The 17,152-nt window shown below is 42.8% G+C and overlaps 1 protein-coding gene across 1 annotated transcript in view; it reads right to left on the reverse strand.

Moving 5' to 3' along the window:
- Positions 1-596: 596 nt before the first annotated feature.
- Positions 597-17,152, reverse strand: part of PUS3 (pseudouridine synthase 3) — a 33,602-nt gene continuing 17,046 nt past the window's right edge. Inside the window, exons 6-11 of the mRNA XM_061406361.1 lie at positions 5,802-5,831; positions 2,808-4,512; positions 1,755-2,348; positions 1,598-1,624; positions 1,116-1,256; positions 597-799 (exon numbers count right to left, since the gene is read on the reverse strand). The gene's annotated coding sequence lies outside the window, so the exon portion shown is untranslated. The remainder of the gene's footprint in view (positions 800-1,115; positions 1,257-1,597; positions 1,625-1,754; positions 2,349-2,807; positions 4,513-5,801; positions 5,832-17,152) is intronic.

The following is a 17,152-nucleotide window of genomic DNA, read 5'->3' on the forward strand; positions in this document are numbered from 1 at the left end:
AGCCAAGTGCCCATCCTGATATACCTGGCTTTGAACATGAAAATAAGATAACATGATTGGAAACAAACAAAAATCCTAAGATTCTTGAGTTTAATGTACTGACTATTCCTTTCACGGAAGTTGGTGTTTTCTGATTTCACACTGACTTTCCCGAGCCCCTGTGGAATACCAGCCCTTTCCGGCCACCACCAAATACCTCTTCTATTCTCTTCCCAAATATTCCCACAATCTCTTGTGATTTCATGTCCCTAATTTAATACCCTCTGCTTTCTCCTGACTTTCTCTCAGAAGCTCCATCAGAAAAATACTCTTCTCCCTTAGCCAGAAACTTTAGAACTCTGAATTTAGCATCAGACCTAAGGGCAAGTAAAGCTTGCCAGGAGATATCAGGGAGTTAATAGATGAGAATCCATCCAGAAGGCAGAGTTGGCTTTGGGGGGCCTATGGCTTTGCACTTTCCTGTTAATGGAAACAATATCAGAAGAAAGAGCATGCATAGTAGATCTACTGGAATACAGTAGCGGGGTCTGGGTTCTGAGAAAATATGAGATGATGTGGCCAGGCGGTAAGGAAAAGGAAAAAATAACTATGAGAGATGGTTTTTTAAAATCCTAATTATTTTATTTGTTGTTTTATGGATACGACATTGCTATCTTCGAAATGTCCATATTTTTCTCAGGATCGTTACAATTGTCTTCAGTGCAGCAAAACGTTTCTCTATATAAGTCATGAAATAGCATGAATGATCCCTCTTCACAAGTCCTACAAGACAGCACTGAGTATCTGTAGTTATATCTATCTAAAGAGAATGGAAAAGTAAATGTGATCATCTTGCTTGATCTCATCATCTTCCTAGCAATGACATCTCCCCAGAACCTCAAAAATCTCCTAAACACAGGAAACTTGCCCCAAAGCTATATCTGCATTTCATCTATGTCTCTCTAAACAGGACCAGGCAAAAGGTATCTGCCTCCCAGACAGCCTCCATCCCAGGTCTGTGTACAGAGAATCCTACTTTCCCACCTGGCAATGGTCCCAGTCTCCCGCCACGTGTTGAGTCCAGGGATCATGGCCACCACTGATAGTATCTTTTGTCTCTTTCTAACCCCACTTACCTGCAACACGATCATAATAGTAAAAGTTGTCTGTGACACAAGCTCTCTTCAGGTTAGCTATTTTAAATTTCCAGCAACTTCCAATCACGTGGTTGCAACTGTATCCATTGTGGAATTCACATCGACGGCAAAGCTGAAACCCTAAAGGAAAAGAAGAAGCTTTGATGCAGAATTCTAGGGACAGGGATTCTGTTCAGAAGCCCACCCCCACCTGGAAACCTTTACACTCGAGTGGTGTAACACACACAAGAGGGATGCGGACACCCTCCCAGCTTCTGTCAGGGGGTCGTTACTCCCCTCAAGAAGTTAAAGACCTCCCCCTCTCACCCAAGGCTGGGGGCTAAAAGAAGACACTAGAACAGTCAGTGGGGAAAGGGGAGTGTAGCCAGGGAGGGTAGAGAGATAATATGAAAAGAACTCAAAAATGTTCCCTCCCTTTGTGGCGTTATTTATCCAAGAACTGAAAATGAACTGCTCCGTACATTTGTTTGCACCCAGGACTCTGTCTCCTGTAAAGAGAAGAAGAAAAATTCTCCTTGAACCACTTCACACCAGTCAAGTCACCAAGTCCCTCTCTTCCTCCCCATACATTCTCTGCCCGCCCATTTGCCCACCAAGTACCACCCTCACCAGGCTTACTCTCATTCACGAAGAGCACCATGAACATGCTCATCAGAAGCAACCTGAACACCCGGGGGCCCATTCCTGCAGAGGTCCCAGGAGGAGGCCCCAGCCTCTTTTATCCCCACCACCTGCCCTCAGGCGTCCCACTAGAATCGCAAAGGCATAAATTTCAGGTCAGTCGACTTGAATTCTCTCTCTCCAGTGTTCCCAGGAGACAGTACATCCTGTCTATTTCCACCTACTTAGAACTCAGGCTGAGCAGATGTCGTGTTTCATTTTATTAGATCTATCATAAAATGCTAATTAATGCTGGTATCGAATCTCTCTCCCTAGTACCTCTTCACATGATTGTATTTCTGCCTGTTGGTCTACACAACAGGTGTTGTCCACATCCACGTGATGTCCACTCAGCTACAACAAGGCTGGGGCCCTGAGCATCTGGGAGTGAGTTTCTCAGGTCCCTTAAGGTGCCACAACCCTCCCGGACACTCACCTCAGCCGATTCCCCAGATACAGTCTGACTGCCCGGTGGAGCATCCCTCTCTGAGATGGATGGGACAGCCCAGGAAAACAGGCGACGAGGTGAAAGTGATCCCCGCTTCCCTCCAGCTTTATTCATTAAAATTTTGAGTGGGGACAAAGACCAAGAATGATTACAATGGAGAGACAAACGCTTGGAGTGATGGGGAGAAAGAGGAAGAGATGCTTCGATTACTCGCTTGGAAGGGATGTGGCGGGATTAGAAAGTTAGAGCTAAGGATACACATGTGTACATGCGCACACCCCAAACTCCCTCACCACACTTCGCAGGCCCCTTTCCTATTTGTCATCTTCTCCAGAGTACTTGGGCTTCCCTGGTGGCTTAGATGGTAAAGTGTCTGCCTACAATGCGGGAGACCTGGGTTCGATCCCTGGGTCGGGAAGATCCCCTGGAGAAGGAAGTAGCAACCCACTCCAGTACTTACCTGGAAAATCCCATGGACGGAGGAGCCTGGTGGGCTACAGTCCATGGGGTCGCAAAGAATCGGACACGACTGAGCGACTTCACTTCACTTCCAGAGTACTTACCCACTTTGTCCTTCTCTAGCCTCTCCTTCCTTCCTTTGTCTCTCTCCCCTCACAAGAACAGGAGTTCCACAAACACAAGAGTTTCGTGTGTTGCGCTGCTTTCTTCTCAGCAGCTAGAGTGATGCCTTGCACAGATCAGATAACCTGGATGGCACGATGAGTGCGGTTCACCGGAGAGGCACAGGGAATGGGGCCTCTGCTGTGACAGCCTGATTTCGAGTTCTGGCCTTCCCCTTGCGGTTAGCAGTCACAGCACAGAAGACAGGCAGTGGTGATGGCAGGTCGCCCCTCTGGGGGAGGGAGCGGGGGGGGGCTGATTACCTGAATGAGCTCATCCCCAGAGCCACACACACAATCTACCCAAGGGAGATCCCTCACGTAATCTTCATCCAGAGAGGACCCCATGCACACCTGGGATGAGAGCCCAAGCGTGTTACCTGTCTGCTGTGTGACTTCAAACAGTTACTGAACATCTCTGTGCCCCTGTGACTGCATAGGTGAGACAGGACCTCTCAGAGCTATATCTGATACCTTTGTTAGGACTTAATAGACTCACTCCTGGGTAATGGCAAAGGGGAGGAGCCAAACATGAAGACCTGCTGGGCGTCTCAAACAGTCTTTGGGCATGAGACCCACTTCATCTTTTGAATTCTCCGAACAACTTCGTAGGTTGGGAATAATTGACTCCATCTCACCACTGACCCAGAAGCACTGAGAGTTGCAGCATCTTTCTCCAGATGTCACAAGGCACACACCTGTCTGATTTAGTGGGCTGTTATTTGTCCACTCCACCGTGCTGTCTCCTTTTCTCTAGAATCTAGAAAACAGCTCCCAGGGCTCTAGCTCTAGAGTGACCTGCACCCTGAATCATCACATGGCAGTGAGAAATGAGGAGAACGGCTAAGAAAAATACCGTCTCCATGAAAAAATAAAAGCTTTCTCTTGCTAGCAGAGAAAACATTATTCATGGGCAAACTTCCACTGAACTCGGGTTCCCAGAAGCCTGGCTGGGATTTAAGACTTACCGGCCATTGTCAAGGAAGTAATTCACTTAGGGACCTCCTTTGCATGTCTTGCATTTGGAACATGTGAGACCCATGCAGAAATTCATGGCCAGCACTCCTTGGGAGTTTACACCCTTCTTGCTGTACTTCACTTCCCCTCCTAGAGGAGGCCCAGCATGGCAGGAGATTCTCTAACTTTGTGGGAGAACCCTTTCAAAAGGTTATTTTGTTATAAAGCTGTACAGTGGAAATGTGGTAGCCTTACCACTGTGCAACATGACTCTATGGGATTCATTATTTCTATTTCCCCAGGCAAAAGTGAACTGAATGTGCTCCCAATGCCAAGGCACAAGGATGTAACAGAGCTAAAAGTTTTAGCAGATGTTGGCATTTGGGAACTTCAGGAGCCACACAGTCCCACCAGCTGGAGTAGTATAGAGGCTTCAGTCAGCACAGAGTACCCTGAGAGGTCACCAGTCCAAAGACAGCCATGGTCTGCCACTGAGTTCTGGCTTGTCAAGGAGAAGAACCCAATGGTGGGGGTCGTGAGAGGAATGACATGCTAAAGGTTAGCTCTTAGTTGGTGGGGGCATGTCTTGTGTGTTGAGTGGGCGGGAAGATCAAGAACAGGTTCCTTCAGAACATTCTTTGAAGTCAGGGACTCAGGTTCAGCACAGACTGGTTTCTCTCAGATGAGTGAGCTGCAAGGAAATTAACTAAGCTGTCATTCATTGAGACAGGGTGACATCAGGAGCGCTACTCCTCAGAACAATCAAAGACTGCAGAAATATCCAAAAGGCTTTTGATTTCTAAAAGGCACTCCGCTCAAGTGTCCTGGGAATCATCCCCTTGTATCTTTTCCCCCATCTCCAGACTTCCTTTCTCATTAGGATTTTCGGGGCGTCCCCAAGAGCCTTTCTAGATGCCAAACTCCTAGCTAAAAGTAGCTTTTCTCCAGGAGGAGGCAGAAGGGAGCCAGTTCAGGATCATTAGAGAAGACTCTATTCCCAGACCTAGTGCAGAGTCAGGCACAATTTCCTGAGTCCTGAATGCTGAGTTGACTCTCCTCTTCCCTATTTGCCTTCCCAAAGACCTGACCTGGAGTTCATTCATTTCCCCTTATCTTGGGAAAAATCAAAACCCCAACTCTTCAACTATCTACAATGAGTGACTGAAAGACAGCCCCAAAGTTAGAGAATGATCACAAGGGGCCACAACTCTTCAATGCTGTGACCACAGCATCTGTAACTGTACCTGTGAAGTGCTCACTCTCTCAGGCCTCACTTTGTGATACTATTGCAATCTCTGTCTCTTTGCCTATATTTTCCTGAACTTTCTTTCTTCATAGGGCCCTTTATCTCTAATTAATAACGTGCTTCTTCCCACTGAAGCTAGGAGACCACAAGGGTGAGGTTAATGACGATCTTTTTTCTCCTTTGTTTACCTGGCAGGCAAGGGGAAGGACTTCTAGACCACAAATTGTTCCTGTCATTACACACAACAGGCTATATCTTAGGTCATACAGGTCATTTAAGATGCAAACTGTTAACTTTTTAGACAGCCAAATTCTATAAATGTAAAGCAACTGTTTTGGAAGGTTTTGGTTACATAAGAAAGGTGGGATGGTCTGATAACCACTGTGCTATAAGTCACAAATTTTTATGTACCCAGAAGAACAGCTCTCATATCTGCTTTTTGATTTGTAATGTGAGAATAATGAAACATCTTGCTGCCTTCCTTCCCTCAAAGAGAATGGTGAACAACAGTCAGCCTTAAAGTGTGGTTCAAAAATAGCAGTTTCAGAATTTCAGCCAAGTCTTTGTGCAACTGTTGGTTGGCAATCAGGCACCAAAGACTCTATTGCTCATAAAAACGGGATCCAGCTTGTGGTTGCCAAGAGGGAAGGAGTATGGGGGAGGGAAGGATTGGGAGTTTGGGATTGGCAGATGCAAACTAGTATACGCAGAACGGATACACAACAAGGACCTACCATATAGCCCAGGGAACAGCATTCAGTGTTCTGTAAGAAACCATGATGGAGAATATGAAAAGGAATATACATATACAGCTAAATCACTTCGTTACACAGCAGAAATTAACACAACGTTGTAAATAAACTATCCTTCAATAAAATAAATGAAAAAAAAACTGGATCTATACCCCATATTTCTCTATATCTGAGGCCACTGACCATGGTTTAGGAGAATAAATGAAGCAGGTCCTTTTATCATTCTGCATAATAAGGTGAAACAATGTTCCTAGGGTTGGCATAAATTTTTGCAGATTACATTTAGGAGAGTATTTCTCTTGCTGATTTTGAACTAAACTGACTGTGTTGTCTCTGAGAATCAATTTTTCAGAGAATGATAAGCTTCTTTATATGCGTGGCTGTGTTCACATGTGTGAACCTGTGTGTGTGTGTGTGTGTGCGTGCAGGTGCATGAATACCATTATTTTCCTGCTGAATGGCGAGCAAGATCAAGGAGGACATACACACCTTATGCCGATAAGTAATCTTAAGCAGGAGGGAACGTGGCCCAGCAACACCATCCAGGACTGTTTTATGGGTCCCAAGATTCAAAACCCTTTTGAATGGGCATGCCCGTGATGACGACCTTTGGACCACGGAGCATTCCTCCTGTTCTCCTCTAGGCTACCACGGTTCTTTTCCTTAAATACAACCCCAATGTCTGTCTGAATAATGCACTTTGGGTGAAAGAATCTGTGACTTATTGTACATCAGAACATATACTAGGGGGCAGGAAGTGGGTCTGTTCCTGAGGGTAGGACTTAGGGCATGTGAGGGTACCTTTTCAAAAGGATGGAGGGGATTTACACTACAGAGGATTTAAGAGGGCAGAGAGACAACCATAGCCAGTAGCTGGATTTTGTCCACCTGTGATGAGTTTTCTTTGGTTTTGGGGTTTATGTCCCTCAAACCATGAGAAAAGGCATATTTTGTGTATAGTTTAAAATTTTTGCTTCTCTTGTTAAACCACACACTTTCAAGCATCGTAACAGTCTACAATTGCAAACATTCCTACAGCCTTTTATTGCAGAATTACTAGGAGTAAACAAGTGGGCAGGAGAAGCATGGCTTCCCCTCTTTTGTCCTTCTGCAGAACCCCAAACCGTGACAAGTGGCGTCTCAGCAGTTGGGCATTGTGCTCAGACTATCTGGCTTCAAATTCCAGACATGCCTCCCACTAGTGATGTAATCATGCACAAGTTAACTTCTCTATGCTTTCCTTTCCTTATTAATGAAAAAAACAGACCAATTTTAGTGTATATATCTACTATTAATTAAGTTAATCTTTAAAAGTAATTTACTAACCTCATAGGTATTTTGTGACAATGAAATGTGATGACATATGCAAATGGTTTAGAAGAGTGTTTACTACAAGAAAATGTCCATTAGATGCTTATGAGTATGATTAGTATATTGGGAGGAAAACCAAAAAATTCTAAAACGTGCCTAAGATCAAATTCAACAAAGGTTCTCATGGAGCTAAAACTAACATGGATCATCAACTATATTTAACTAGTTCAGAAGTGAACATGATAATACAAATCCCCTTTACTCCCAAATAAACTTGCAAGAGAAGTCCTTTAAAGGGGACTGTATAAGAAGAACAGACACAGAGCCTGGAGAAAAGTGGTTTGAATTGCTCTTGGATCAACCACTGAAGTGTATAAGGCAGTCAGCCCTTAGGCAGAGAGGCAGCCAAGAGTGAGAGACAGCCTTCAGAGATCCGGATTAGATACTGTTAGGACTTCAAAAGTAGCTGACGACAACCTGTTAATAGCCCTGGACCAAGTATTTGGCCTTACAGATAGTAGCCAAAATTAGCATGTTCAATATCAGAGAGAGAGAAAAACTACCTGCCAAGGTATTGGGGTTAGAGAAATGGTTTGAGAGGCAGAGGGAAGGGAGCAACATAACACAGGATTGGAGAAAGCAATGATTTTCACAGTAAGTTCAGTTCAATTCACAGTAAAATACTATGTAAACTTAGATTTCTGAAGAAGAGCTCTCTCACTGTTAAAAAGGAAGAAGAGAGAAAAGACATTCCATTGGCCTAAAAGAGAACATGTAAGGTTTAGAGCTGACATTCCAGGTTGAAGCTTAGCCTTCTTATTAGAGACTAAGGTAGATAGATACAGCCTGGCAACCAGGGTCCTGGACACAGATCCCGTGGCTTCCGAGACTGGAAGAAAGTATAAAAAATAACAGACTTTATTTTACTTTTTACTTTTGGCGTTTGCAGTAGCCAACTTTATTATCCAGGGATGAAATGGGATTTGTTTCACACCCAAAACAAAGGTGACATTATTCAAAGATAGACATTCAAAATCAGATTATGTAGAAGACAATAGCCTTGAAAGCCAGATAACTGTTTGTGGGGAAAAAATGGAAAGGGATTAGCCAACTCTCTTTAGCTCCTTCTCAAGTCAATAATTAAAACTGAGGTACTCAGAGAAAACTTCATGGTTGAGAATGAATGTGCCCAAAGACTATAATGCCTAGGTCTACTGTATCATAAAAAGATGTGTATGATTCAGAGGAAGGAAAAAAATCAGTGGACTAACAAACACATGAAAAGATGCTCAACATCACTCATTATCAGAGAAATGCAAATCAAAACCACTATGAGGTACCATTTCATGCCAGTCAGAATGGCTGCGATCCAAAAGTCTACAAGCAATAAATGCTGGAGAGGGTGTGGATAAAAGGGAACTCTCTTACACTGTTGGTGGGAATGCAAACTAGTACAGCCACTATGGAGAACAGTGTGGAGATTCCTTAAAAAACTGGAAATAGAACTGCCATACGATCCAGCAATCCCACTGCTGGGCATACACACTGAGGAAACCAGAAGGGAAAGAGACACGTGTACCCCAATGTTCATCGCAGCACTGTTAATAATAGACAGGACATGGAAGCAACCTAGATGCCCATCAGCAGAGGAATGGATAAGAAAGCTGTGGTACATATACACAATGGAGTATTACTCAGCCATTAAAAAGAATACATTTGAATCAGCTCTAATGAGATGGATGAAACTGGAACCTATTATACAGAGTGAAGTAAGCCAGAAAGAAAAACACCAATACAGTATACTAACACATATATATGGAATTTAGAAAGATGGTAACAATAACCCTGTATACGAGACAGCAAAAGAGACACTGATGTATAGATCAGTCTTATGGACTCTGTGGGAGATGGAGAGGGTGGGGAGATTTGGGAGAATGGCATTGAAACATGTATAATATCATGTATGAAACAAGTTGCCAGTCCAGGTTCAATGCACAATGCTGGATGCTTGGGGCTGGTGCACTGCGACGACCCAGAGGGAGGGTATGGGGAGGGAGGAGGGAGGAGGGTTCCGGATGGGGAACACAGGTATACCTGTGGCGGATTCATTTTGATATTTGGCAAAACTAATACAATATTGTAAAGTTAAAAAAAAAAAAAAAAATCAGTGTCCTCCACTTGTCCAGTTCCAGGAGAAAGCTGGGAGGGTTGGCAGAAAGAACAAGAAAGCAAACATCTCATTTATCCCTGGTGGGCTCTAGAAGTGGAATCTGACAGGTTGGCAGAGGAAAATCTTGCCCTATTTCCTGTCTGGGACATTGGGAGGGAGTTCCCCTTACATGATTGTCCTCTACTGATCTGGGGCAGAGGCTTCTCACAGTGACCATGGAGGAAAAGCATAGACAGCAAAAGGGGACCCCAAGGAGAGCTTTTCTAAACCACCCTTGTTCGTGTATGGAGTGGACACTGAGTTGAAAGCCAGTGGGCCTGCCTTGGGGTTTTCTGTGGGACACAAAGATGTTGTAAAGACATAGACTTGCGGGGAGCGGGGGCATTGGCAATGGGTTGGAGGAGAAACAAGCCAATGGGCTCAATCAAAGTCTCAGTCGGTCAGCAGAGGCTAAGAGGCCGTTTTCCCTTTCCATTCAGCAAAGGGAAAATGGCTTATGTTCCTTGGGAGTACGGCCTGAGGCATAAATAAAAAATGGACTGTGAGTTCACCAGGTACAGAGTATGAGCACCAGAAAAATGCAGTGTGACTGTACATGGGGAATTAGCATGAGACAAATCCGTGGGTTCCTTGAGAATTAAAGTCAAGTCCCAGGGACTGTTTTTTCTGAGTTTAGTGATTGGAGACACAAATCAATACTATTCATGTATTCTGCTACCAAATGTGTTTTGTTTGGCCTTCATGGCACAGTATTGCTTTTTAAATTATGCAACACTAAATACCAGAGGAAGTCACACAAATATCCAGATCTGTGGATACTTTAAAATCCACATTAAAAAAGATTTTGAATATTTTGAATCAATGAAGTATTTGTCAGTGCTGAACCTGAAATACTGCATGGCTACCGTGAGCCCGAGTTCCACAGCTGCTGCCTTTTCGGTCAAGGGTTGTCCAATTTCTTACAGCCTCTATTGCTCTCTATTTTCTCCAGATGTAACCAATTTAACCTAATTTGTAACACCTGGTTGGCAGCTTTGCAATCAACATGCAAATATTAATTAGAATTCTACTGTTTGCAAGTATCAGTAATAGGACTCAAAGTAGCTTAAATAAAAAGGGGAATTTCTTCTAAGGATACTCTGGTGTCTCATGGTGTACAAGGAGAGACACAGGAACAAATTTTAATACAAACACACCAAATACCCCCATCTTTTCTGCCCCTTCCATGAATATACATTTTTCTTTTCTCTGGTGAGAGAGAGAAAAGAGGAGCTCTCTCCGGCCATTATTAAGAGCTTCAAATTTACATCTCCTCTGCCCTCGGATGGAGCCAGCCCACGTTGGAATCCAGTCCCTTTCTGAATTCTTTGGAAAGGACACTGAACAATGCAGCCTTAGGAAGTCGCCCACTGTGCATATCTGCTGAGCCACAGTGTCTCTAACCCTTCCCTCCCCCTCCCCACCTCCAGGCACAGGAGGCTCCTGGACACAGCCTCCGCTGTCAGGCAGTACAGACGCTATTTCTGGCCACGGCTGTCTATGATGAACCGCTGAATAGAAAACCTTGGCAGGATGATGGTCTTTTTGCACAAATATTGTTTCCAGAATACTGCAAGATCATACCAGTTCAGAAAAAGTATGGAATCTTCCTCTAGTCTCCCTCCCTGGAGGGAAAATAAAGAACTGTGCTGAGCCACTACAGAAAACAGTATGGAAGTTCCTCAAAAAACTAAAAATAGAACTGCCATATGATCCCGAAATCACATCCCTCAACATGTATCTGGACAAAACTGTCATTCAAAAAGAGACATGAACCTCTGCATTCATAGCAGCCACCTAAATGTCCATTAATAGGTGAATGGATAAAGAAGTTGCGGGACACACACACACACAGACACACACACACACACATACATGAATGAGTAAAAAAGAGGTGGTATATGCATGCAGTGCGTGGAGTACTCCTCAGCCATAAAAAAAAGAATGAAGCAATGCCATTTGCAGCAATATGGATGGGCTGAGAGATGATCATACTAAGTGAAGAAAGTCAGAAAGACAAATACCATGTGATATCACTTATATGTGGAATCTAAAATATGACACAAATGAACGTATCTATAAAACGGAAACAGACTCATAGGCATAGAGAAGAGACTTGTAGTTGCCAAGAGGGAGGGAGGCTGGAGGAGAAAAGAACTGGGAGTTTGGGATTAGCACATACAAACTATTACATATAGAATGGATAAATAACAAGGTCCTACTGTGTAACACAGGGAACTATATTCAAAATCCTGTGATAAACCATAATGAAAAAGAACATATATATGTATATACAAGGGAATCACTTTGCTGTAGAACAGAAATTAACACGTTATAAATCAACTATATTTCAATACAATAAATTTCAAAAAAAAAGGAGAACTGCCCTGATTTTGAAAGAGCAGTGCCCTTCAGAATGCAAGTAAGAATTAGAAAAATCAAAACCAAAAGAAAATGAAGCTATAATGGCACAAGAAGTTCTTAGAAGTAGGAAGAAAAGCAAGTAAACAGCAAATAAAGACATCAGTCTGATTCAGTCTGACTCTGCTCAAAGAAATATTTTATGCTTGAAGCCAGGTTTCTTGGGACCAGTAAAAACCATTACAGAAATTAATCATGCAGCATTATTGTTTCCAAGCCAAATTATATTTCTTATTTTTAAACATTTTAACTTCATTTAATTTTCTAATTATAAAATAATAGATGGCTGTTATAATTCTAAACGATTTTAGGAATGTAAAAAGAAATTGATGTTTTTGCTTATTCCCCTCACACATAACATCCACTCTCAAATCACATACTTTCAAGGTAAGCAGTTTACAGTGTGATTACAACCAAATGGAATTAAGTAATTCCTCAGTAAGAAAGCTAACAATTGGAACAGAAAGCCTCCTCCACTAGTGGAGTTGCTGCTGCTGCTAAGTCACTTCAGTCGTGTCCGACTCTGTGCGACCCCATAGATAGCAGCCCACCAGGCTTCCCCGTCCCTGGGATTCTCCAGGCAAGAACACTGGAGTGGGTTGCCATTTCCTTCTCCAGTGCATGAAAGTGAAAAGTGAAAGTGAAGTTGCTCAGTCGTGTCCGACTCTTAGCAACCCCATGGACTTCAGCCTACCACGCTCCTCCACCCACGGGATTTTCCAGGCAAGAGTACTGGAGTTGGGTGCCATTGCCTTCTGAGACCCTAAAGGAGACCTGACCCCACGGAAACACTTTCTCTCCCAGGCAGCACCCCCTGCTGGACAACGTTGTGATTGCCACAGGATTAGGCTGCTCTTCTTGAGGGTCCATTTCAAGGAGAAGCAGAGGCATTGTCTCAAGGCTTTCATTCCTTCAGCAAATATTCACTGATTCCACCTCTAGATACGAGGAACTGTCCCAGGAGCTGAGCAGACAACAATAAAGATCCTAGCCAGTGGTTCCTACTCTCATGAAATGTACATGCAAGTAATCACGTAAAAGAATGAAGGTTGATATGTGTTATTAACAATCCGAAGAAGGTCCTGGATGTAAAAAAAAAATGATTGGGTGGTCATGGAAGAGCTCTGGAGATGGTGCCCTTGAGAGAAAGAAGGATGAATATTTGTTCAGTGTAGAATAGTGGATGGGAAGGATATGCAAAGATCCAAAGTCAAGTTAAAAGGGTATGTTTTATTCAAGGAAATCAAGGAAGAAGGCTGCAGATTAATGAGATGAGAAACAAGGGAGAGTGACTTCCTTTAGTTTCTGTGGGGAAAACAGTTTAGAGAAGAAGTGAAAACACTGATTAGGAGGTGCGTGGAGTACAGTGTTTAGTATTAGTTCCAATAGTAAAGACAGAAAAATGGAAGCATCTGAGATACATTTTGAGTGAAAATGTACTGACCTACTAGGAGGGAGAGAGGAATGAATATCAAAGACTCCCAAGTACCTGGTACATGCCACTGCATAGAAGTATCACGGCTCACTGAGGAATCCTCGAAGTGTGGCATGAAAAGGGGAGATGATTCAACTTACACATGTTACATCTGAGAGTTAAGTGAGCCATTCATGTAAAAATGGCAAAAAGGCAGTAATTATGTGACTATGTAGCTCAGGAGATAAGACTGAGAAGTAACATTAAAGCAGGGGGAGGGATGCATGTGGAAGATATGATGGTTTTCTGTGTCAATCTGACTAGGCCAAGGGGTGTCCAGCTAGCTGATAAAATGTTATTTCTGGGTGCATTTGTGAGGATGTTTTCAGGAAAGATTAGCATTTGAGTCAGACTGGGTAAAGAAGATCACTTTCACCAGTGAGGGTGGGCATCATCGAATCCACTGAACAGAACAGAAATGTGGAAGAAGGGCAAATGTGCTCCCTGCTTGAGCCAGGACAGGCACCCAGAATCCTGGTTCTCAGGCCTTTGGACTCAGACTTCATTATACCAGACTTTCCTGGTCCTCCAGCTTGCAGACTGTGGGACCTCTGGGTGTCCATAATCACGTTAACCAATTCAATCAGCCAGTCAATCAGTCAATCAATCCTATTGAATCTGTATCTCTAATGCAGATTTTGGTACTGAGAATGGTTCTGCTTAGTCTCTCAGTCGTGTCCCACTCTTTGTGATCTGCAGTCTGCCAGGTTCCTCTGTCTGTGGAGATTCTCCAGGCAAGAATACTAGAGTGGGTTGTCATGCCCTCCTAGAGGGCATATTTCCAATCCAGGAATCGAACCCAGGTCTCCCACACTGCAGGCAGATTCTTTACCATCTGAGCTACGAGGGAAGCCCAAGAATGGTTCTAGAGGAACAGAATTTTACAGATGAGTTTTCTGAATCAGTTCTGGGGCTTCTGAATTGGCTCTCTAATTTGATTAGATTTAAAGATACTAATGACTATTTCTAGTAGTATAGAGAGCAGTGACAGTCCATGCCAAGATCTGGAAATAGAGATAAGCAATGTATCTCCACTGAATACTCCTAATCAGCCACTTACAAGAAACAAGAATCAGATGACTATGTCTTTATACTTTCAAACTTTTATGTGGAGATCTAACAATTAAGATTACCTAGTTACTCCCCATGTCAGACAATGTGGTAAAAGGATGACTTCGGGGATTTGAAATTTCCAGCTCAAGGACCACATAAATGACTGGAAGCTTCTACGTGTGCCATGCAGACCTTTAGCTCCTCCTGGAGCTAAGGGCTGAAATTGCTGAAAACCAAACACAGAACCTCATACTGTGTATCTACAATTAGAAAAGAATAGGACATTATAAGTTAGAATGATAAATGTAGGGATACAGAGCCTCTAAATTCTGAAGAGTCTCCTTTGCTGGTGGAAGATTCTTCCCATCTCCATAATAATTTAATTTGACCATACTTAATTTCTTTATACACACTGCTTTGATAGTTGTGGTAAATAATACCAAATATGAGACACGTATGCATATACTGCCCTTAAAGAGCTGAATCTTCTTGGGAGGATAAGAAATACATACTTGGAAAAGTAATAAGAATAAAAAGCAAGGTATGACTATCAGGGCTTAGGATATAAATAAGAATGATTGGGAATAACATACTTGGACTGCCCCTTTAAATAGATTTAAAATGAAAGGATTTTAGAACTGAAAGCAATTAACATAATATCTAATGTAACTCCATTTAATAACTGAGAAAACAAACAAAGAGAAACTTAACTTGTCCAAATTATGATAGCAACTTACTGGGAACAGAACTCTGGTCTCCTGATTTCTGACTCTTTGCTGTTTCCTTTGCAACCACTGCCTTTGTGACTGTTAAAAAAAAAAAAAAAGGAGAGACAGAGAGGTGAGCAGAGAAGGCCCTGTATAAGCACTAGGAGAAATGTACATCCTTGTCATACATACAAATGGATGATGATATCATCCGTATCATCAGCATCCTTCACTGCTGATACGTGAATGTTCAGTGAGTAGACTGGTGAAGGGCTCCTGTTATGAAGTATCAAAAAGTAAGACTGGAATGGAATGAGCATCTTGGGACGAAAAGATAAGATTAAACTAAACAGAATATTAACAGTCTCAGTCTAGGTATTTTAGATGTTAAATAAGAAATAAAAGTAAGTGCTATATGAATTTCAAAAAGGGTCAGATTCCAAAGGCTGAAAGTAATCAGGGCTGGCTTAGTGGAAGGGATAAATTGGAGATGAACATTCAAGAGGTATAGGATTTGAGAAAAGAGGATAATTTGGATAAGGTAAGGAAATCCTAGGACCTGGGAAACGAGGCTGAAAAGGCATGATGGCTCAAGATGATGCAGAGTAAGGAAATCCAAAGTTAAATAAACCAAGTAGCTTTGAGGAGAGTGAAAAAACAAGACTAACCAGAATGGGAAGCTTGGGTAGAGGTGACCCGGGAAATGAGGCTGAAAAGGCATGATGGCTCAAGAAGGTGCAGGGTCCCAGGAAGGCTGAATTTACTCTGACAGAGACCACTGCAGGTGCTTAAGCAGAATAACGTGATTAACATTTTAGAAAGACTCATACGGCAATGACATATAGGATGGACTGAGCCAAGAGAGTAAAAGGGAAGGCAAAGAGCTATTTTTCTAATAATAATAAAGAATTTTATAGACTAAAGAAGACTATACAATATTTATAATACCATAAGCTATTATCTCATAGACACTATGCTAGCTTTTCTCATTTAATTCTCACAAAAACCATATGAAGGAAGTTGAATTATCATCTCCATTTTTAAAATGAGAAAACAGAATCTACATAACCTGCCCAGGTCACAAATCCAGGGAGTGGAGGAGTCAGAATTTGAGCCCAGATAACATATGCAGAGTACATCATGAGAAATGCTGGGCTGGAAGAAGCACAAGCTGGAATCAAGATTGCAGGGAGAAATATCAATAATCTCAGATATGCAGATGACACTACCCTTATGGCAGAAAGTGAAGAGAAACTAAAAAGCCTCTTGATGAAGGTGAAAGAGGAGAGTGAAAAAGTTGGCTTAAAATTCAGCATTCGGAAAACGAAGATCATGGCATCTGGTCCCATCACTTCATGGGAAATAGATGGGGAAACAGTGGAAACAGTGTCAGACTTTATTTTTGGGGGTTCCAAAATCACTGCAGATGGTGACTACAGCCATGAAATTAAAAGACGCTTACTCCTTGGAAGAAAAGTTATGACCAACCTAGATAGCATATTGAAAAGCAAAGACATTACTTTGCCAACAAAGGTCCGTCTAGTCAAGGCTATGGTTTTTCCAGTGGTCATGTATGGATATGAGAGTTGGACTGTGAAGAAAGCTGAGCACCAAAGAATTGATGCTTTTGAACTGTGGTGTTGGAGAAGACTCTTGAGAGTCCCTTGGACTCCAAGGAGATCCAACCAGTCCATTCTGAAGGAGATCAGCCCTGGGTGTTCTTTGGAAAGAAAGATGCTAAAGCTGAAACTCCAGTACTTTGGCCACCTCATGTGAAGAATTGACTCATTGGAAAAGACTCTGATGCTAGGAGGGACAGGGGACAGGAGGAGAAGGGGACGACAGAGGATGAGATGGCTAGATGGCATCACTGACTCAATGGACGTGAGTCTGAGTGAACTCCGGGAGTTGGTGATGGACAGGGAGGCCTGGAGTGCTGCGATTCATGGGGTCGCAAACAGTCGGACACGACTGAGCGACTGAACTGAACATGACCCCACAGCCTACAGTCTTAGCGTCTATGCCATATCCTTCAGTATTATTAAAGATGTCTGAAAGAATCTAAGAACAAAGTAATTAGGGCTGAACTAGTGATTAGTAGGAAAAAGGAAATGTAAGGAAGAAATGAGACTTTCAGTTCAGTTCAGTCACTCAGTCG

The sequence above is a fragment of the Bos javanicus genome, chromosome 29, assembly GCF_032452875.1.
Source record: "Bos javanicus breed banteng chromosome 29, ARS-OSU_banteng_1.0, whole genome shotgun sequence".
Classification (NCBI taxonomy): domain Eukaryota; kingdom Metazoa; phylum Chordata; class Mammalia; order Artiodactyla; family Bovidae; genus Bos; species Bos javanicus.